Source organism: Vanessa cardui, chromosome 20, assembly GCF_905220365.1.
Source record: "Vanessa cardui chromosome 20, ilVanCard2.1, whole genome shotgun sequence".
Taxonomy (NCBI): domain Eukaryota; kingdom Metazoa; phylum Arthropoda; class Insecta; order Lepidoptera; family Nymphalidae; genus Vanessa; species Vanessa cardui.
In genome coordinates, this window is record NC_061142.1 from 4084883 (window position 1) to 4109613 (window position 24731).

Here is a 24731-nt window from a genome sequence, read left to right on the forward strand (position 1 = left end):
CCGGCTTCGCTCGCCTTTAGGGTGTTGATTGGCATGTACTAGACAAAAATAGTAGCCAATCTCCCTTCTTGGAATTCATGTTTGCTTAATACCAAATTACATCAAATTCGGTTCAGCGGTTTGGTCGTGATAAAGATAGACAGAGTTAGTTTCACATTTATTTTGAGGTTATTGCTTTATGTTTATTATCGAACAAACTCTTAACTAATATGTAGAATCGAATACAAGACGTGTTCTCAAGCAATAAATCAATTAAGTGTTGAAATGTAAATCACTGCAGCTAATCCCCGCGGATATATTGTCACAGTTAAGTCGTGAATCAAATTAACGGTTCAACTTATCTCATTATCTTACAATAAACGGTTTACTACTAAACATTAATTCAAGCTCGATAGGGTTACTAGCGAACGGTTTTTCCCGTGACACATACTAATGTATTTTCAAGGGTGTCTGGATAATTCCAAAAGGTATTTTAGATGTCTGCGAATGATATATATGATTGATTTGTTGACATGGTTTTATTTTTTGTTTAAAGAAATCAACTATATTTCCTAAGCGACATAGGAACTAACAAACAAATCAATGTTATAATCTGATATGAAGAAAATCTTTTGATGATGTCTTCGAACGATAAGGCTATAAGACGGTAGCGTTCACTCATAAACGCACAAAAAAAATGGGCAACAATCAGAGGAAATATTATTGTACAAAATTATGTGGGCTCTTTTTTCGTAACGCATTGAAAAACAAAATCAGATAATTTCCAAACATAAAAAATAGCATACAATACTTACCTATGGGTCATGAACTTATATTCGGTGTTTTTCACGCAATGAGAAACAAAAAATCTGAAGGTATTCATTTCAAGTGTATAGATCAAGCTCGTAAACTATCGAAAGCATATCGTACGTAAAGATATGATAACGGAGTATTATGACCTTAACACGCAAGGAGTATACTCTGGCGACTAGCGATAATCCGATGCTTGAAACACAGACATACGACGTTACGTAACCACGTATACAGATAATAAAACATCACAATCGGTAATACGAATAATAATAATATTTCTTGTAAGAACTTCCATTGATTTCGCACTATAGTGATAAATTTATCTAAAGCTGTTACTTAGCATTTATCTGCAGTTCTCATTCGAGAAAAGTTGACAAACGAGTAACGTTGATACACCATTAAGATCCGTACGTGTATCCTATTATAATAGTGATTATAGTCAATATCACATCTCACATCCTGACATTTCACACTCGTGTTCTGTGATGAGTTTCGAATTCCTGCTTACAAATACCTCTACTGAACTGTTAATTTCGAATTTGCACTATTATCAAACTGACCCAAGATGACACCTTTGATAGGATACGTAAAGCTAAGCCAAGATTTGAATCAATTTTGGGGAAGTATCTAACTTTTCGTTTAATTAATTTGTATTTATAATTCATCTCATGTATCAGATTGATAATATCTTGGACATTACACGAATGTGTCGATTCATAGACGAAGTGGAACAGTGTGCTTGAATTGGCTTGAAGATCATCAGTGATTTTCTCACTGGTTGGCTGATATTCATACTAATAATTTTTATTGTTCAAAGAAAATTGTATTTTAACTTATGATTATTTCTGTTTTTTATACCAAATTTTTCCTTAAAATATAACTTTAATTATTATTATATTCCTTGTGTATGGCAACCCTTGGAAAGGCAAAGACAATTTCGCCGTAAAGACAATTATGTTTCATTTGAATACTAAACTATTAGGACTGTATGTGTAACATTACTATGATACTATGTGGTATTATCAAACTTGCAAGTGTCGAGTTTAATTTATTAGTTAAATTTACAGCGGCAACAAAGATCATATATAAACAATTAGTCAGTAAGGCATTGTTCCCATTGTAATAACTATTCATTTTTATTATTTATTTGCGAAGTACAAATAGGCCAAATCATCGTGTAAAAAAGAAACAAAAATACTACTGTACTGTCAGCGGCTAGTAGGCTATTCAATTTTTGCCGCCCCTACTTTTTTTTTGCAACATTTATGAGTTGTGTTCTATCGTCCTCATTATATCGGTGTGATATTTCTGTCAGTTACTAGATTAATTTTCCAACCCGCTATGTAGTGACGAGTATACATATAGTTACAAGTTTATTTTTTTAATTTCTGTAAGATAATAACAAATTATGGCTAAATTTGCCGCCCCTCTAAATCTCCCTAGGCTCCGGCCTACTTAGCCTATTGGTAAATCCGCCACTGTGTACTATGCTTCCTAAAGACTAACAAATAAAAATTATTCAACTTGTACAAAAAAAGTTTATAAATCTCATGTGACTTGGAATATTTGCTGGTTTCAACATCACATAAAAGAGGTATTAATGAATTCAGTAGATTACACTTAATATATCGCAACAACGATTATACAATTATAAATATATCTTAAGAATGACAGGATTAGTTCTTGATTAATGAAATCGATTAAAAAAATACTATTCAATCAATAATTCAATCATAGAACAGATGCTTGATTAATTAATTAATATCGATATATGCATTGAATATCTTATATACAAAGATCGTAATAAGAAACTAAAAAGATTTGCAATGCGATTAAAAATGTATCGTAACATAAGGAAGTATGAATCTAAAACCAAGATGACCCAGTGGTTAGAACATGTGAATCTTGATCGCTGATTGTGGGTTCATAACTATTAACGTATGTAACCTAATTTGTGTCCATAATTCATATTGTGCTTGGTGATGAAAGAACACATCATGATACAATAAGATGTGACAAATGAAAATCTGCTACATTTGTATTCACCTAGCTGCATTAGATCAGCATTGTTGCTTTCTCATAACTGTAACCTAGCCTTTTAAAGTATTCATAACCTAGCTTATTACTTAAACTAATATCCTAAATTACTAAGACCAACTCAATATAAACAGAGACACGCCGACATATCTACAGAAGTCGCTAACGCGTTAAGCAAACAATTTTAGTTTTGGCAACAGACTAAGGAAACGAAATCAGCACACGCAATTTTTTATATTTTATTTTTAGTAGTTGCTATCCGCGTTTTTGGCCAGTGTTATTTCTAACCAACCAGTAAAAAGCATTCGATCACAGTGAATCATAAGACACGAATAATATTGTGTAATTGTCAAATTAAGAATTACATCAGAAAAAAAGGTAATGAAAAAGCTGTCTGAATTCGTAATTGAAATGAAGTCGAAATACATGACCGGTTTCTTTTTTAATTTTAATGCATTCGTAATTTTCAATTGTTAAATAAAAAACGTAATAACTAAAAAATACCAAGGCTCCAAGCATTGGCTAAGTCCTTTTTACACTTTATTGGAAATGTTGTAAAGACTGTCTGAATAGGTTCTGACCACTCGTCACATATTTCTGACGGTAAAGCAATAATCAGTATTGTTGTGTTTTTAGTTTTAAGGGGCATTGAACCAGTGTATCTACAGGCATGATAACTCTCTCTTATCCCCAAGGTTGGCGGCGCGTCAGTTATGTAAGGATCTGTGAATGTTTCTTCCAGGGTAATATATACGATATGGGCGATAGTGTGAACACATTAGATGCCCCTTTTATCTTTCCTATTTTATAAATGGACAATATCTCAATGAAATTGTTGTCATTTTAATTGTATATTCTAAAAGCACTGCACTAAAAAAACATCATTTACTATTTATATTCAGAGAACTTTTCCCTTCTGTATAGACGGTTTTGTATGAGCTAGCTTTTTACTAGCACTTACTGTATTGTTACTGAGTGGAATTTGTTGTATTACTCTTTGCAGTCTACACATTTGATCATAATAGTTCTCATAATTGAAGAAAAAAATATGTTTAAAGATAAAATATTGATAGTTTCCGAACTCAATAGTAGTAAAAGTCTATTGGCAATAAATACGTCTTATGTAACAAATTCAACAATTCGGACAATTTTCTTTGTTCTTTATAATCTTGTGTTAATAAGGCACTAATTAAGTCAAAGACAAAGTCATGTGCGATGGTGATGGAAATATACGAAGACCAAATGGCAATTGAATGGCGCGAGCGAGGTTAGAAGTTCAATTGAATAAAAAAAAATTAATACATCCTCCTTTGGGCATGGTATTCATCTCTATAATAGGAATTACTTATTATTAATTTGTAGCTGATGTAAAAAAAAGATACTAACTGATTAAAGACACATTACTATTCTACACAAGATTATATTGACAAAAAAACGTAAACTTAGTATTTGTTGATTACCATGCAGGATATACATATATAAATTTAGTTATCCGTAATTGACACATTAAAAAAGTGGAATGGAGTAACTAGAGAGTTAGCCGGTTCTCGGTAGAATCTATTTTCCGAACCGGTGACAGCTTTACATTTAATTAAAAACTGTAACATGACAATACAAAAGCGCTTGAAGCTGCTTGAATAAAGAATAATTTGCTTTTGATTTTGAAATTTTAAAGGCATAATAATAATAATTGATTCGAACGACATAAATAATTTAAAAAAAATTAAAATGGTAATTAGAACAACTACCACAACAGCCTGTAAATTTCCCACTGTTGGGCTAAGGCCTCCGCTTCCTTTTAGGAGAAAGTTTAGAACATATTCAACCACGCTGTTCCAATGCGGGTTGGTGAAATACACTTGTGGTAGAATTTCTATGAAATTAGACACATGAAGAGTTCCTCACGATGTTTTCCTTAACCGTCAAGCACGAGATGAATTACAAACTCTGAACTACAAAAATTAATTACCTGAATATTGAGTGGAGCTTGACTGGGTTTGAACCCGCAGTCATCGGTTTAGATGCACGCATTCTAACCACTGGGCCATATCGGCTCTTATTAGAACATACATGAACAATCACAAAACTATTTATAGCTTAATTTTATTACGCTTAATGTATTTACATAAAAATTTATAAAGCGGACTAAACACAAACATCAACAGACATTCAACATTAATAGGACGAGGAACTTTAGAAGGGAGAACGTCGTAAATGGGAGGGAGGAGTTTGGGGTAGGTTACAATAAAGTTAATAAAAATGTAGGTAGCTATGAACATGTTTAAATAAAATAGTTACTGACAGATACAAACTATTACCTTTTTATAAAAATTTAAATGTGGTAAATATTTACTTTTAAACATACAGATTAGAAAAATATTGGATTATTTGTAACGTTTGATAACCATTTGGACAAAATTCTTTCAAAAAGATTTAGTCATAGTGCGTTACCATTTCGTAAATTGTTTAGGCGTTTATATTGTATCTTTCGTCTGATCTTTGACTTCCAGATCCAAACGTATCTCAAAGGAAGTTATTGTTTCATATTTTATAGAGACGTGAGGACGAATATTTAAGAAAAAAGATACATTTCGACCAAATACATCAATCAAAAAAGTTTAATAAATTTTACAAATTTAGACATATATATTTTATTTTCATTTGAAGTCGTCGTTAAAAAGGTTTTCTATGAAGTATTTTAAAGACAGATTTAAAGCCAGTCGTCGAGATTCCATTACATTACCTTATTATTAAAAGGTTAACAACTCGCTCTAAAATATAAAAGGAATACAATTAAAAACGACCGATGTAATAGTTTTCTAAGTACATCATTTGTAAAAACCGGTCACAACTGGTTTTCTTGTCGGTTCTTCTCGGCAGAACTTACATTCCGAGCTTAGAGCTTTACATTCAATTTAATCCTTCAACACGACGTTACAAAAGTTTTTATAAGGCTTTACTTGAATGAGGAATATTTTATTTGATATTAAAATATTCTGATAAATATTGCCTCCGACATTTCTCAATTCGATATTATATTAATACCCGTTGAGCACTTACGCTTTTAAGCATATTGAGCGTACGGTGAAGCGGGAGGTTTAAAACTGTTAAAGTTTGTATAGAAAAGAATCACAGAAAACTTAAATTTATTCATAACCAGTGTTCCTGTGATTCGCTTACCTTTGAATGTAACAAAAAAGTTACTGTCGTAGCCAAAGTTACTACTTATACATCAGCTTTCTGCCCCTAAAAGTCCCATTAAAATCGGTACAACCATGCCACAGATTAGTCGGAACAAACAGACAGACAGACAAAAATTGAAAAATACCTTTTTTATATATTTTAATATTACAAACAGACTCTCCAACTTCATTATGTGTACTTAAAGATATATCTGACAATAATATTGTATGTTTTTGTTGTTGTTTGTTGTCTGTTACACAGGCATTGTATAAAACAAAGTCGCTTTTTGTACGCTTAGATATTTTAAGCTACGCAAAGGATTTTAATGCGGTTTACATAAATAAACAGAGCGAGCCAAGAGAAAGGTTTATATGTATACATATGTATATTACATGCGTATTACATAAGAGAAAAGGCGAGAATTTCAACTTTCGGAACCGGAAAAAAACAAAAACTTTGCTATTAATGTTTGTTCAATCTAAAAGTTGTAAATATATCCTTATTGTACCCTTGTGAGGGGGTAGCCTCATTTACATAACGTTACGATTAATGTATATTAAATGTATACTAGGGATCCGCTCCGGCTTCACTCGTGTGCAATGCTTATACTAAATATACTACATAATGTACAACCTTAACAGTTTTTCAATCATTAGAGAATTTATCTACTATATTGTGCCTGTATTATAATAATGTATAAACCTTTCTTTTGAATCAATCTAAATATAAAAATAAACCTACATCAAAATCAGCTATGTAACTTTAAAGATACATAGGAAGAGACAGCGGTAAACGACTTTGTTTCATACTATGTAATTTATTAACAATAATTACAGCCAATAGGCGACTAGTTTCAATAAACGCGTGTTGAATATGTAGACAGTTATTGAAATCCCATTAATAATAATCAAAAATAAAGTATAAATGAAAGAACAAATATACCAGAATAATTTCATGTGAAACTATATTTCTGCAAATGTGTTTTCGATTTGAACTAGATTTGACTTTACGTAACCATCTAAGGGACAATAGTCGATAACTCATGGGGTCACGGAGTTATGGTCCCCATCGATTTACCGTTATCCTAGCTATGCTACGTTCACTGTTCCCTAACTCCTATTTATCTTAAATAACTTTCCTTGTTTTAATATCATCCATCAATCTCCGTTCTGCAAACTGTCATTGGAAACTTCGGAATATGATATTAATTTCTCAAATAGTTTCTCCGATAGCCTTACTATGATTTGCACTCTTAATTTATCAAGACTATTCCATTTTTTATAGCGTTGTAGACAGACTGGTAAACCGATGAAAAATTGTCACCACCGCATATAGACAACGTAACCAATTTTGAGAGTTGAGATGTCATATCCCTTGCGTAGTTATACGCTTAACTCATCACAAGTACAATAAGTACTAAATTTTATGAATTAACTTACATGAAAAATTAACAATGTCATAATCTTTGTTATGCCTCGTCTAGAAATATTATGTACACCCTGCAAATATTCAACTGCTGAACAATCTTATTAACCCATTCGATTTCGGTTTGTAAATACTCATGAAGAATATCAGCCATGATAAGATGGACATGTCTCATGTTACACCCTACCACTTCGACTCACTAAGAAGGCCTCTGTTTTGGATGTCAGATTTAACCCAATTAAGAGCTGAAAAAAGGTTTAATCAGTTGTATGTGAAGCTTAGTAACAATTACAGATTTTTTATGCAAGTGAGCTTGTCAAGCATTATTTTGCAAAATTTTCAGAAACTGAAAATAAACATTTACATAAAACGCAAACATAAGTTTTTCATAATTTTTGATAAACAAAAACTAGTCCGTGTCGTTAAATGCTACGTAACATGATAATAATTCATTTATATCCATTAGTAATTTTTAACTGTTACCCTAAAAAATATTAAAATTATTGATTTTTTATTGATTCATTAATAAATTTCATAAATCAAATCATTCTAAAAAATAATTCTAAAACTGCTAATCAGTTTTAAGTCTTTTCATTTAAAAACTACCCATGTAAACTTAAGAATATTATTTACTCAACCATCCTATTAAAAAAAGAAGTATTTCGAAGCGAATCCTCAAATCCAAGCCATTCAAAGGTGGTCTTTCATTGAAATTTAAATGTATGCAATCCTGAACTCGTCGGGTTGTTTCAATCAACGATTTAGATAGTAAATGAGGGAAAGAAATGCACATAGCTGATTCCCGTGGGACAGAAAGAGTAAAATAATAAAACCACTTAGTATACTTGACTTATAGTCTATTAAACATTTCAAATACACACGGCTTTTGCAGTCACTCGCTCCACTGGGTAAGAAAATAGAGGGCCTCACTGTGATCAGCCATAGTCGCTATTACTAATAAAAAAACTAGTTTTGTTGTGAACAATTTGTTTTTATTTTATCTGTACATTATAAAGATTTGATACAAAGCAAATACTTTTGACAAATATGAAATTAAATTGAACTATTTTTAATAATATATTCTATATTGTATTGAAATTGAAAAGACTGCCTACTTAAAATAAAAAATTAAAAAATGTTACCAGTATAAAAAAACATCATAACATCAAATATTGATTAATTATAATTGAGTAATTATATTCTGGTTTTACAATAGCAAGTCTTGACCTTGAAATAAAATAAACCACTTCCAAACCGTTAATACGCAGCGAACCGTGTAATAAGACGTAATAAGCCCCTTTGATTACGCCGATTGATTCAAACTTTAAAATCGAATATTCGCATAATTCATACTAGTGTATACTCGTACTTGTTGACATCCAAGCAAGACGTATTTTATATATATGTAACTTTATATTTTTAAATGTTGAAAAATGACAACTACTGAGTTTCATGCCGGTTCTTTTTGAAACTGGTGGTAGCTTTACATAATATAGTTTGTTAAATTAAACTTCGAATAAATTACAACTTGTAAATATCCCACGGCTGGGCTAAAAGCTTTCCTCTTGAATAGAAGGTCTGGAGTTTCTTCATCACGATATCGTCTTTCAACGCCACTTAAGTCCTCATTCGGGGTTGGAACCGGCAGTTTTCGCTTAAAATCATGGTCTAAAGAATAGGGCATATCCTTATTCCGTTAATACATAAAATCCTAATGCAACATACAAAGGTTGCGTTAAACATAAGGCTTGTTTAAATATTGAATGAAATAGTTCAGGAATCTACAGCCGGGCAAAACGGCCCTCGAGGGGCTCCGTTGGGTCTTCTCCGTACATAATTAAAGTAAAGGAAATGTTTTACCATGATTCAAATTTAAAAATTAGCTGAGAGTGCGGCTCGATGTCAATTTTTGTAAAATTCATAACCTGACAAATAAAAAAAAACTTTTGGCTAATGCCTTTTGACAGCTGACAGTTTTCTAAATGCTTCGGAATGCGATTTGGTTTTCCCACAGTCTTAGAAACAATTTATTTATCTATTTACATATATTAATCAGTATAATAAATGCTACATATAACTTTATATATATTATTAATTGAAAATTAAACACTCACAGACATAGTATCGTAGCCATACAACCAATTCGACATACCCAAACATAAATCCAATACTTAATACCAAAACGCATGCAAATTTTGTATGTAAACAACATATTGGACCTTGTAATACATACATACAGTCGCTTAATTAACAACGGGAATATAAAAAACGGATTTGAAGTAAATTAATATACGACGAAATCAAGAGGGTAGTTGATTATGCTCTTCATTATATGAAATCACTTTTTAAAAGTATCATTGTCGGTATGAATTCGAATTTGACGTATTCTACCCAGAACATTTTCCACAGCGAGCATAAAATAATCGTATATAATATTTATGTACCACTCTGTTCATTTTGTTCAAGACCCTTAATCTACTTATGCACTGAGGTGGACTGCTCAAGAGATTTAACTATAAACCCGGAAAATTAAGATGGTAATACAAATTTAGAAAAATGTAAATGCGCTCAATGTATTTATACAAATCAATTCTTATTTCTGTCAAATCTCAATGTTTAATGAAAAAATATATATATAAACATATTTCTTTTGTTTTTTTATCAATTATAATAAAACAGTAAGATCCGCAATAAGGACAATAAGGAAAGGGCCATACAATTACTGAAATTAATTTATTACAAAAATATTACTCAATTAGCGAATTTCAACTTTCATGTTTCATGTTTGATTGACGGAAAAAGAATTTAGAATGTTTTATTTGCGTTTCTGACGGCTTATTATTGTAATCTACAATTATTTATTCTTACATTCAATAATTAAATTCAGTTTCATAAAATGATCTTTATATAACTGTATGCAATTTGTTTCGTGAAAGAAAAATCTATAATAAGAGTCTTGGTTATTTTAATTTAAGTTTTCGTACATTAATAAAATATTAAAATAAAATAATAATAACTGAAGCATATTACTCAAAACAATAGTATATTAAAGTTAACTTTTTATCAAAAAAGCATCAACTACGTATTTTGTCGATTTCCTGGCTGGATACATATAAATTAATGTAATTATTTTTATACTGTTTAATTAAAATGGAGGCTTTTCCACCATTTTAATTAGCCGTAACTACTGTTCATTTCGGTTTTCCTCAGGAGGACCTTTCTTTCAAATTGGAAGTAGCTCTACATTTAATTCAACGCTGTAATATATTTCAAAAAGTGATTTTATTAACACGTTTGAAAAAAGAATCATTTTATTTTTTCGTAATAAAAATAGTTTCCAAGCTTTAGATTATTTTTATTTTATAGTGATAAATATATTTTTCTTCTGAATAAGAATATAACGTAACGCTACTGATAACATTGCATGCTTCGCGTATGAGTCATGTAATAGCTACTATATACTATGCTGAGTTTAATTAAAATAGATCTAGCGGTTTTATCTGATTGCACAGACAGCAAATATTAATATATTGGTAATAGGAATTGTCTGCGCCCTCAATACACTTCGCCGTCATATGTAATAACCACCTACTGGTTTATGAAACTCTTAATATGACATTGAGACGTCTCAATACTAATTAATTGTGTCATATTGATATTATATATTATGTTTGCAAAGCTGACTGGTAGACAACTGACATAAGGCTTTGCAAGCCTTCGGGGAAAATACTTTAGAACAACTTCATGGGTTTACAGTCAATCATAATTAATATTATTTTCTTATTGACAATAATTGTCTTGATATAGTAATAAGTATGACACTTTAAAAAGCTTGATTGAATTAAATTCATACTTCAACTTTCCTTTTAAGGCGCGTTTAAGTGCGTTTCTCTACTTGGAAACGTTTTTCAAGTTTCTATGTGTTATAGTGCATTTCTTAACAGAAAAAAAAAATCCGAAACATTTTGCGCAAAGTTTTTCGTCTGCTAATATTTCATGCTCAGAGTAAATTCGGTCTGTAAATTCCAATTCGTATATGTATTTTTTTAAATAACTCAATGAGAAATCTAATCATTTCTCGTCAAAGAAATTAGCGTTTTAGTAAAATAAACGTAACATATTAATATGTCTTTCTTTTAGTAATCACACACACACATCACACACATCCACACACGAGCACACATTGACACTAATACGCACACCTTTAATAATTTATTGTTGCGCTTTCTTAGCTATAGGCATTTAAATACTCCCGGTAATTACCATCCCTTGTATCTGAAAAAGATTCCTACCTAGAGCTAATCAAGTTCACAACTTATAATCTCGAGATAAAAAAACCCTAGATAAACAATACCACTAATTAAGTATCGTATCGGATTCCGTCAGACGATACTCGAAGGCGATAATATGAAGCTATAATATATTTTTTTATTTTTGTCTGTTAGTGATATTAATTGCCATCGAAAACAAAATATCCAGCCATTTTCATCAGACATCGTCTAAAAACATAAGTAGCGTATTTATTTCGTAGTTCCACATACGATGTAGTTTAAAGTATAGATTAATAAGTAGTAATTATAGATATGGTTATCTAATACTAGTGTGCATACGTGCGTTCGTATGTGTTTTTTTGTTTATTGTGTATTAGAGACTCGCCCGGCTTCGCACGCGTTCAATATTGATACTAAATATATTACACAATTTGTTTATTTACGACATCACATTAGAAACTTCTAAAATTATCATTATTTATTTACTATATTGTCTATGTATTATATTTAAAAACCTTCCTCTTGAATCACTCTATCTATTTAAAAAAAATGCATCAAAATCCGTTGCGTAATTTTAAAGATCTATGCATACATAGGGACAGACAGCAGTGACTTTGTTTTATACTATGTCATAAATAATGTTAATGTGCTTGAAGCATGACTATGCTTACATGTTTTATGTTTTTTTATATACAACAAATTAAAAAAAAAAGTAACAGCCTGTAAATTCCCACTGCTGGGCTAAAGGCCTCCTCTCCCTTTAAGGAGAAGGTTTGGAACATATTCCACCACGCTGTTCCAATGCGGGTTGGTGGAATACACATGTGGCAGAATTTGTATGAAATTTGTCACATGCAGGTTTCCTCATGATGTTTTCCTTCACCGCTGAGCACGAGATGAATTATAAAGACAAATTAAGCACATGAATCAGCGGTGCTTGCCTGGGTTTGAACCCGCAATCATCGGTTAAGATGCACGCGTTCTAACCACTGGGCCATCTCTGCTCTTTATACAACAAATTGATTGCTCCAAATATTATGAATGCGAAAACAGCTCTCCTTTTCACTGATTTAGATTAAATTTGGTAAGAAGATAGTTTTAGTTCCTGTTAAAGATATAGACAATATTTTTTTTAAATTACCCTTGAGAAGGTAAAATGAGGTTGAAGTTTTGTGTGTTATACATAATTTTATAAAGACAGTTAGCGCTGCAGGTTAAAAAACTAGTTACTTTTTTTGCCACAAGAAGATTGCTCATATATACAAATTTAATGCAAGGAATTCAAAAATCGTCTTTTGTATAAAAATATGTTTACTATTAAAATATACAGAACAAATCAATTACTTTTTCATAGTACGCGATTTTCACAAAAATGTTACGTACATAATTAAGTATATCAACATATAAGACCTCTTCGCCTAGTAACCTACTTATTTTCCTTACCCATACATTTAATTTGTCTCTTAATGATTATTAACCTTAATTAATAATGCATACTTGCAACAAAATAGTCGGACAATGTATCGGACAACATATGTAAATACTTCGTAAGGCAATTCGTGATAAATCGATTGTCTTGATATTTGACCTAGAAAAAATGACAGTCGGCTAACGATAGGAAGACTAACCTTGATCTAAAACATGTGTAGTCTATATGAACTAAAAAGAACTTGCTATTGATTTAATTATAGGTCATTAATTTTAAAAACAATTAAAAAAAGAATACTCAGTGCAACAGAACATATTCCATATTTAAATTTTATCTAAATTTCACCCAGACCTAGAAAATATGACGATCGACTAACGATAGGACCACTAATCTTGATCAAAAACAAACTAAGGACAACTCTTTAAGTATAGCTCATTAATTTTAATAACAATTTAAAAAAAGAACACTTCGTGCATCAGAACATAGTCCATATTTAAATTTTACTTTTTCACCCAACGAAGGCAAAGGACCATATTTAATAATCCTAATATAAGAATTATGTCTTACGTCTCAACTGCAAAAAAAAACAATGCATTATATTTTTTGTTTCAATACATCTTACAAAGTCATCATACACGTGTCTGTACTCGAACCTTATTAGATTTTCTGTCATTCAAGCGTTATGTAAGCATTTAGAGTGATCACAACATTGTATAGTTCTATAACCCGACACAGATATTAATTTAATAGTTTCTATTGTAATCTGCACAAATTGTTCTTGCAACAAAGAAATATAACTACAGTTAGTTATATAAACTATTTTATAAATTAGATATATGAAGAGTTGTTCTACATTATAAGCTAAGGATTTTTTATAGCAGTTAAACCAAAATTAATATAAATACTCAGTATATGTAACTGATGCGTTTCAAAGATAATATGACAGTTTAAAAGAATACATCTATTCTTCTTTTTCTTCAGAAATTAATAAAATCTAGATTGGTTTCTTGAAGATTCTGATTCTGTAGCGGTTAAAGTATTAAAAGTATTTAAAATGCTCACTTGACATAATTAAATTATTGGAGTTAGTATTCGGTGGTGTATGGGGTATGGTTTCTCATCTTTGTATGTCCATTTATCATATATTCTAAAGCCAAACAGTACTGTTGTGTTTTTTTTTATGAGATAGGTGGCAAACGAGCAGGAGGCTCACCTGATGGAAAGTGACTACCACCGCCCACGGACATCTGCAACACCAGGGGGCTTGCAGGTGCGTTGCCGGTTTAAGGAAGGTGTACGCTCTTTTCTTGAAGGTACCCATGTCGTATCAGTTCGGAAAAACCGCTGGCGAAAGCTGGTTCCACAAAGTGGTTGTTGGCAGAAAATGTCTAAGATAAGTGTGTTGAATTGAATGCGGAGTGAGCCAGTGTAATTATCTGATGATGATGAATATGATGATGAATACTTCCAACATTCCCATTCTTTACAGGTCAGTCAGGCAGTCACTAACAGGTAGCCCATTTCCCAGTCCGTTTACCGACGTGTAATAAAAAAGGTTCAATTTAGGTTCAATTATGAAACAAGAGGCCAACCAAGCTCACTGCAGCGAAAAATTTGTGACTGCATTAAACGTTACTTGAAAAGACAAAAAACTGTAGTAAAAATAAAATGGATGCAGTGTAAATAACGAGCAAAGCGTGAGCAGACTAAAAATAAAAAGCAATGAATTTATGTTTTATGTTTTTACGACATTTTCCGAACAGAGATTTTATGGAACAGTTCTCAATTATCAGCAATCCATCGCCCACGAAGAAACGGCGTGGGTACCGCTGATTTTAGTAAGTATTCTGGTGCATCAACGCTGGTAAGAGATGTAGGAAATACGGTTTGCAAGTGAAAACAAAAGAGATTATAGCCAGCGTTAGCCGTATAAACAAACGAAAACAATTATGGGGATAACATTCAAGGTCAGCTATTTTGTACCACATACATACGATGCAGAATCGTGGAATGTTTTATTGGTGAAAACCACATCAAAATCCATTGATTAGTTTAGAAGATGGCGGAGATACAGAAAGTAAAAAAAGGATTTTAGTTTAATAAGAAGATTAATACTTTAGACAAATAATAAAATAACATATTATCATTTATTAATACTAGCTTGCTTATATATGCTTGCTAGATATAGTAGCAAAAATATTCAGAAGAGAAAGCTGCAATTATCACATACGATATACGTATATTATATTCAAAAAACAAAACGTATAAACAAAACATAGTAAACTAGGAACAAACCCTCAACCAATTATTTCCATTTATCTGGCTTCGCAATTGACTGCAATCTATAATAAAGTCCTTTGAGTTAATACAATGGGTATAGAGACCAAAGATTCGCCCAGTTCTTCACATTGATCTTATCTGCCGGCATTTAAGACGACATGTTTGAAAGGCGAAGTAACATAATGTTGTATTATTTACTAGCTGTGCCCGCGACCTTGCACGCGTTTGCATTTAACAAAAAAATCAAATATTTTAGCCTAAGTTATTCTTTATTATAGCAGTTATCTGCCAGTGAAAGTCTCATCTTAATCGGTCTAGCCGTTAGAGAGTATAACCTGAATAAATAGAGAGATAGACAGAGAGATAAAAATTGTAAAAAAAAATATTTTCGTAAATGTTCCATGTATATAGATATTTCATATGCATTGAACAAAAGTAAAAAGGTCTATTTTAATATTACAAACAGACACTTCAATTTAATTATATGTATAGATATATTTGTACATTTTTTAGTCTTTCGTATTGTAATATATACGCTACCTTTTTCTGTAAATACAATATCAATGCTTTATAGATTGTCTATGTGAGATTACCTTTTTATTTTGTTTTTAAATAACAAGGCTTTAGTACGTTGCGATGGCAGGACGAGTAAAGATAAATAAACTGCGTGGACTTCGAATTAACATGGCGTCATTGCTCGAGATCTAAAATAGCCCGCGGTTTCATTACATATTCATACAAAACTGCGATTTGAATACCGGCAAAGTTATAATCCGAACTATGGAAGTAAAATGATAATAAATAGTTAATTGGAAATTATTCCAACATTTTTATTTATAACAAAGATATATAAAATAGGGAATGTAAATTTAAATACACCAGTAATGTAAAGATTAAAGTAAGAACCTGTAAATTTCCCATGGCTGGACTAAGGCCTTCTCTCCCATTAAGGAGTTTTATTATTATTAGAGAGGGTTTGGAAGATATTCCACCACGCAGTTCCAATGCTTGGCAGAATTTCGATGAAATTAGACACAAGCAGATTTCCTCGTAATGTTTTCCTTCACCGCGAAGCAGGAGATGAAATATAAACACAAATTAAGCGCCTATATATAGTGGTGCTTGCCTGGATTTGAACCCGAAATCATCGGTTAAAATGCACGCATTCTAACGACTGGGCCATCTCAACTCATAACCATCATCAATCATCACCAGCAAAAACACCATAGTTGTAAGGAATTGTATGGAATCGTATTATTTTGTTTTTGTTAATTTTTACTGTTCTTGCCATTGAAATATACTATTAGCTAGCAAGTTATATTTCTTCTTTTTTATTTAATACTCCTAATCGCCGGAGGCTTCTCGTTTTAGTTTGTTTAAGTTGATTGTCAGCTGTCAGGCTTTAGAGTTTAGAGTTCACTCACTTTGGAGTTCACGCTAGCATACCAAATTTAATCAAATTCGGTTCAGTATTTCGATTTGGTTCAGTAATATTGAAAAAGATTAACTACTGAGTTTCTTACCGGTTCTTCTCGGTAAAATCTACTTTCCGAACCGGTGGTAGCTTCACTTAATTGTTAAATGACGATTCAAAAGTGCTTGTAAAAGCCTACTTGAATAGAGTTTATTTTGATTTGATTCGACCCTGAAAGAGTTATATATAGACAAACAAATAAAGATACTTTCGCATTAATGATATTAGTATAAATGTTCCTGTAAATGTGTTTCTATATACATTATTTTATTTTTAAATACTTAATGCCAGGATCTATTCGATATCATTAGTTATTTTAGAAAGTAAATGGTCTTAAGCCGACCTATCTAAGTACACCATATGGAAGCTGAATTGAACTTCAATAGAAAGTAATTGAATGGATACCAAGGGAAACCAGATTTAAAGGGCGGTCATGGAAAATGAGCCCGTATTCCCAAAGACAGGAGAATCAAATTGGATTAAAAACTTCTTAAAACCGGAATCTTTGAATGTGATGACGAGACATAAGCCAAGAGACTATTACTATTTAGAATGAATAAGTAAATACAAGTATATCTATATATAAAGATATAATTAAAATGTCATTTACATAAACTCCTTGGTTATATAATTTAACGATTAATATCATGATCATTAAATATTTACTAACTTCTTTCTATTTTAATTTTGTAATTATATTTATTACAAAATTAAAATAGATTGTATATAAAAAAAATATAACGGAAGTACTGGCCATTCTAATACAAGTACTTTCTAGTAACTTATTATGTTTTGGTTCCTAATCTGTTATAGATTAAGTATTGTTTCAATCCCAATAAACATATTTTATTTTTATTAATTTTACTTCTGTGAATTAAAAATGTAGCTTTAAAAATTTTAGATATTTCTTTCTGGCGCATTAGCGCAGAAAAAAAACAAACCTTGCATAATGTTATGCACTCATCACGGATAAAAGGGATTAATCAGTTTGAAATTTAGTAAATAACAGTAATTAAATTTGAAATATTAAATACATTCAAAATCTCTCAGTAGATATCTTAGTTTTTCATTGTTTATTCTTTATTTTCTAAAGCTTCACCCGACATTTTCCACTTAAATTGGTACGAATTAATTATTATTTTGAATTAATAAACCTGATAACATATTATTAATAGTATTTATTTAACCTACATTGTATTTAATGACCAATATAAATAGAGTTCGAAATTGTTTCCCATTGAAATACAAAAGGAAAAAACAAGCATTTTATTTTGATACCCCAATAAAGGAATATGTCTAGGACAAACTAATTAATCATAAACTTCTGCGATCAAAGTATAATAATTTTACGCTGTGTATATTTCAAGACAAATTAAATCAAGAGGCGTCCAGTTTGCGCGTCTGGTTATGTCTCACACTATTAATAATTACCGCACATGTTGGATAAAGAGATTAAATGAAATTCACAGGAAACTGCACAGAAACGTTCTCGAATAGCTAATTATGACACATAGCGTATGGTTCATGAGCGAAATATCTGAAAATGTATTTTATTACAAATCTATAAAGTTCAATTTTTCTGGCACACCTCTCTTGTACACCAATTGATATGACCAGAAGGAGCTGGTGCTGGAAGTTGGGGAACTGCCGTCTTCGCCGTATCTTGGGATTGGCCTTTGATGGTTGGCTGTAGATGACGATGACCTTGATATCTTATCATTGTTATAATTGTATACGTCTTGTTACTATATCAGTTCATACAAAGTCAAATTTAGTAAAAATAGTTTTTCTTATAAATTAAATATCTCGCTGCTTCTTTTTGCCAAATTTCTTTGGAATCCGTCCAGACGCTTGAACGTGATGGCGTAACAAACATCCGAACATAAAGAAACACATTTCACGCATTTTATTTACAGTATAACCCTTCTTAATACATGTAACACGTACAGGTTTCGCAACGTTACATTTCGCCGCACAAGATGAATTATAAATACTAATCAAGCACACACAAAGTCAAGGACACACCGAGTTTTATCCCGTTCTCTTTATCCCGTTATTTATGTAGGCTTTCTCACGATTAGACAACCATCTATAATACTCGCCAGCTAGACAGCTGTCATTATTCATAATAATCTTATATCCCTATAATCAATAACAGAAGGAAAAGAATAACAAATTACAGCAACAGTAGCTTAATATCAAATCACGGAAATACAAAGAGTTATATTATAGTCGCAAAACATTTTAAAATAAGTAATTTAAGCGTAAAGCGCTAAAAGTTAATTTATTGTGTGCCCGCAACATCATTAACTCACCGCTGCAAATTAAAACAATTCGTGTTACAACAAGTTTTTTATGGAAGCATATTTTATGTTTCTTTGTATGATAAAAAAAAACTTGAGCATTTTAAATTAACATGTGGCGCTACTTTTTATGATCAACACGTGCTAAAGGTTTATGTTTTTATAATTTTTATCTCTCATTGTTTACGAGTTACTAGTCAGGTTACATTTTACAAGCGTACCGTCAATGGAAAGGAAAAACTGCTAAATCACCAGAATGCTAGTATTGAAAAATGACATTTAAGATAAAAAGTTTAAGCTTCATTTCACTAAAGCACCATTTTGACGCTTCAGCTCTTCTTCCTTTCCACAGACGATATATCAAATCAAATCAAAATATACTTCATTCAAGGGTCTTGCGAGCACTTTTTACATGATAGAATTAAATTTAAAGATATCACCGGGTTAGAATATAGATTATACCGAGAACTGTCAAGAAACTCAGTAGTTTCTCCTTTTAGATAATCATCTACATAGACGGAGAAATACAATCATTAAACTTTTATTTATCCCGCAAGGAAATCAACGAATACTAACTCCGCGCTTTTTATCGCCTTCATAATCCTTATACGAGTAATACGCCTTGTTAATCAAAGTTTTTTTAACATGTGACTGACATTGATTAATTGACAAAGCTAAAAGTATCTGAGAATTTTAATTATAGACGAGAACATCTTGCCAAAAGAAGGAAGAATTGACTCGTGAAGACGGAAAACAGTATTATGTAATAATAAATGTTTCACAAATATTACTTCTGTACTTATACCCTAAGCTACAAAAGTATACTCTGTACTGCACGAAATAATTGTAAGTATTAGTTATTTAAAATGACGCCTAAATAAATACTACTACATAAATGTTATTTATGTATTTTTAGTAATCATTAGAAATTTATTTATTTATTGTAAAAAGTTACACCATCGACTTATCACTAAACACTTAAAAAATATAATTTATTAAATATATATTAATATATATTTAATATGGGCGACATTCAGGTGATACATCCTTATAAGTGTAAACAATATTATGTAGATTGAACAAATGAAGTAGATTGTTAAATGGGTATACAAAAATAATTTTTCTGAACAGTATATCTGTGGGTGGTCCTGGTAGTTGCACAACACAATGCACAAAACGAAAACGCCCACAAGCCTATTTTTAGTAGCTTTTTACGTATTTAACCCTTGAAGTTGTGCATATGATAGTTATTTTAACTTGTATTGTTGGTTTCCTTAGTTTAAAATTTATACATATATTCATATCAAAACATGGGTTTTTTTATCAGACGTCTCTACAGACGATTGTCGGTACTATTTTATGTTTCGTTTTGCTTAATTAATTGCGACTCTATACTACACTAGCATCGCCCGCAGCTTTACTCACCTTTGGTTAGACGTTAGGTACAAAATGTCCAAAAAGTTGCTTGGTATCATACCAAATTTCATAAAATCCGGCTCAATAGTTTATAAATAACCTTAAAGACAAGAAAAGAGAGAAAGAGTTACCTACATATTTAGGGGGGGTTATATAAGTATAACATACTTAGACATAAAAAACCAAGTCCTACCTTGGGGTTCAAACTTGCTTTATTACAACTTCATCAAATTCGGTTCAATTCTTTAGCCGTAAAAGCGTAACACGAGCTAAGATGGCCCAGTGGTTAGAAAACGTGCATCTTAACCGATGATTGCGGGTTCAAACCCAGGCAAGCACCACTATATATCTTAGCTTAATTTGTGTTTAGAATTCATCTCGTGCTCGGCGGTGAAGAAAAATATCGTGAGGAAACCTGCATGTGTCTAATTTCATCAAAATTCTGCCACATGTGCATTCCACAAACCCGAATTGGAACAGCGTGGTGGAATATGTTCCAAAACCCTCTCCATAATGGAAGAGGAGGCCTTATCTCAGCATTGGGAAATGTACAGGCTGTTACTTTACTTTACTTTTACTTTAAAGCGTCACAGACAGACAAACGAACAGATACTTTCGCATTTATAACATTATTTACGCTTATAAATCTAAATTTATGAACCGTGTTATGTAAAAATGACCGATGAAGCACTTCTGTAATGTAATGTATAAAATAAATAATGATTACGTTCCATATGTATGTATTATAGCAATGATGACAGGAATGCTTGTAATTTTTTTGCCCAGGGGATTGGAATTGCGATTCGACGATACAATGCAAGTAATCTTTCTACCATTCCAAGCGATCATGATTTGTATGATGTTTCGCAATTTTTATTTATTTCTAATTAATATAAATAATTCTTATGGAAATAAATTGAAGTTGGTATTATTTTATATTATTATTATTAACAGCCGTCAAGCCAATTTTACCCCCTCTAAATTAAAAAAGGGGGTACTCCTTCGCCATGAAGAAGTAAAACAAAGAGTTCCTCTCATATTTATAATATTATAATTTTCCATCTTAAGGAATTACTAATATTGGAAATGACAATAGAAGTCAGAATCGAACCTGCAACTTATATGAGTAGAAGTCTCGGAAACCATTACTCTATCGACGCTTGATGTTAAGTATCTAACATGAAATTGAATCAAATCAAATCAAAATAAACTTTATTCAAGTGGGCTTTTACAAGCACTTTTGAATCGTCATTTCACAAATAAGTAAAACTATCACTATAAATAAATCTATAACACTATGCATATAATTTAAATACATATTCATAACATTGTTTTTTCCGATTTAAACATCTACGTGTTGGAAATATTTTAATTATTTTACGTTGTATTGACAGCTGTTTCCCGCGTCTCGGAGTAACATTAATAAAGACCGCATCCCTCGATTCCAGTCAGTGGATAACATATGCCTGACAGTACTCGGTCACATCTGCATGAAGTATTTATTATTGTATTGTGACGTCGTTCATAGCAAATCCGCTAAATAATGTGAATCTAAGTTTATTATTACTGGCAGCTTTGTCCCCGTGTTTGCAATTATATTTCCTTTTTTTTACTCTTTATACCGAATACAGATATGAAAAGATTTACTCTTTAGGTGTAGAATAATTGATTAGTAGTAGGTTCCTTTATTAATTGTATTATAGAAGTTTGGTTTTTTGGCAAACAAAAGTATTACTGCTATGTTAAAAAGTCAAAAACACTGCTAATATCCGAATTTTCCTTATAAGCTGCCAGTGATATACCATACCAATATTATGAATACAACTCAAGCGATCTAGATTGAAATTATTAAGTTATGAATATTGACATATTTACTGAATACTTACATATTACCAATACCGCAGCAAAAATAGAATTAGGATTAGAATTCAGCCGATTATGAGGAAAAACTGTTTTATACTGGAGTCCTGGTACGTTATTACAACAAAATATTTGTTAAAAAAATTTATGGTATAATTAACCGAATGGTCAACTTCCTGAAGCTGACTACCGTAAATGATTGGTCATAAGCGTTTACATTTGTAAATTCAACCTTCGAATCAATCGTACTTTGATGTGTTGAAGGAAACCATTAAGAGTTATTCAACCAATGTTCCGATTAAATGGATTTGTCACTGAATGCTCTCTGAATGCCTCAAAGATTACCCAAGATTTCAATGTCTTGGATTAGTGCCGCTCCACGCAAAATTTATCTAATCCTCATACGTTCACCCTTCTCAGATGTCATTGTCATTAAAGAATATTGTTTTACAAAAAAAAAAAAACCAGAACTACTTGAAGTCTTTTTGGATTAGTTAATATTGTAAATATTGATTTTATTATTGTACTTATTCGAGATCATTCCAGAAAACAAGTGAACTATGTCAAATGAAAAAAATAATCTATATTGCCAATGAACATTATTAAAGACCTAATTATTGATTGGAGCTGCGATGAACGCGTGCATCTTAACCGATGATTGCGGGTTCAAACCCAGCATGACCTGACAAACCTGCATGTGTCTAATTTCATCGAAATTCTGCCACATGTGCATTCCACTAACCCGCATTGGAACAGCGTGGTGGAATATTTTTCAAATCCTCCCCTTAATGGAAGAGGAGGCCTTATCGCAGCAGTGGGAAATTTACAGGCTGTTACTTTACTTTTTTACTACTTTAATTATTGATTTAGTAAATTATAAAAGTCATTTTTAATGCCTTACATAGAAATACACTGTTAACATAGCTCTAATAGTTAAGGCAATCGAGATTAAGAAAATCGATTAGAGTATAGTGTGGGTTTCACAACCTCTTTTCAAAGACGTTCGTTTCAGGTCAGCAGTCGAAACTTCACAGATAAAAAAAACAAATCATGATACATGAAATTAGTACATAATTAACATATATATGCGATTTTTTATAAAACTCTTTCTTCGTTTAGTACGATTTTGTTAATATGAAAGCTTCGTTAATAACGCTAATTCGAATCTGTGTTGCATATACAAATTGAAAAAAAAACTTCATTCACATACACTTATGACATAATTAATGGTCACTTAGCATGCCGTATATAGCTATGCTAAGTGACCATCAATAATATTTACATAGAACTATTATGAAGTCCACTCTCTGTTCGCAGATCGGAATGCGTATTCTACTGACAAAAATTGACAAGAAATTTAGTAGTTGTTTCTTTTGAAATTAGTTGTGTCCCTATTTATAATTATCAATAGTTCTTTCAAATTATATACTTTATTTGCCTGTAAATGTCGAGACAAACTAGGTATCGTCTTTTGAGGAGAAAGCCTAGAACGTATTCCAAGGCTTTCCTCCAATGCAGGTTTAACTAACACATAAAGGTTTCCTCGTGACGTTTTCTTTTACCAACGATTACGAGATAAATAATAAACACAAATTTAGGTTATGACAATTTTGTTGATTCACCCGAGCTAGGACTTTAAAATAGAAGTTTTATTAAAAATAGAAGTGTTTACACTTTCTTATTGATTGTCGAAAATCTACCACCGGTTCGGAATATAATACCTCAGATCTAAGAAAAACCCGCGAAAGAAACTTAGCGGGATTTTTTTATTTTTTTTATAATGTCAATTTACAATTTACAGTAATGAACAAGGGACAAGGGACCTTCGTTTAAATTTCAGAAGTTCTAGCCACCGAACTCTCTCGGCTCTACTTGCATATATTGAACTAATCTACACCAGTCTTTAATTAAACGCATCTAATTATTCATGCTACTTTTATAGCACAGGTTTATGTAAAATATATTTTGATTTTTATATTATTTTTGTGTCACAAACCTTCTGGATTTGATAAGTTCAATTAACTACATAAAATCCACAAAAGAAATTTAAACAAAATTTTAATCTTCTACAAAAAAAAATCATATCATTTATTGGTTGTTTGTAGGTTAGAATATATTTCTAAAGGCCTTTTTCAAGATGACGGTAACTAAATTAATTTATTTGTAACCTATCCCATCCTCATGTATAATATAATATTTTAAAAGCTGATATTTGCGAAAATTAAATTATTAAAAAATAATTACGTCTATTTACTTTAGAA

The 24731-nt window shown here is 31.3% G+C and overlaps 1 protein-coding gene across 1 annotated transcript in view; it reads right to left on the minus strand.

The window, feature by feature from the left end:
* The window catches only part of LOC124538624, a 560620-nt gene that overhangs the window by 491555 nt on the left and 44334 nt on the right, over positions 1-24731 (minus strand). The window lies entirely within an intron of this gene.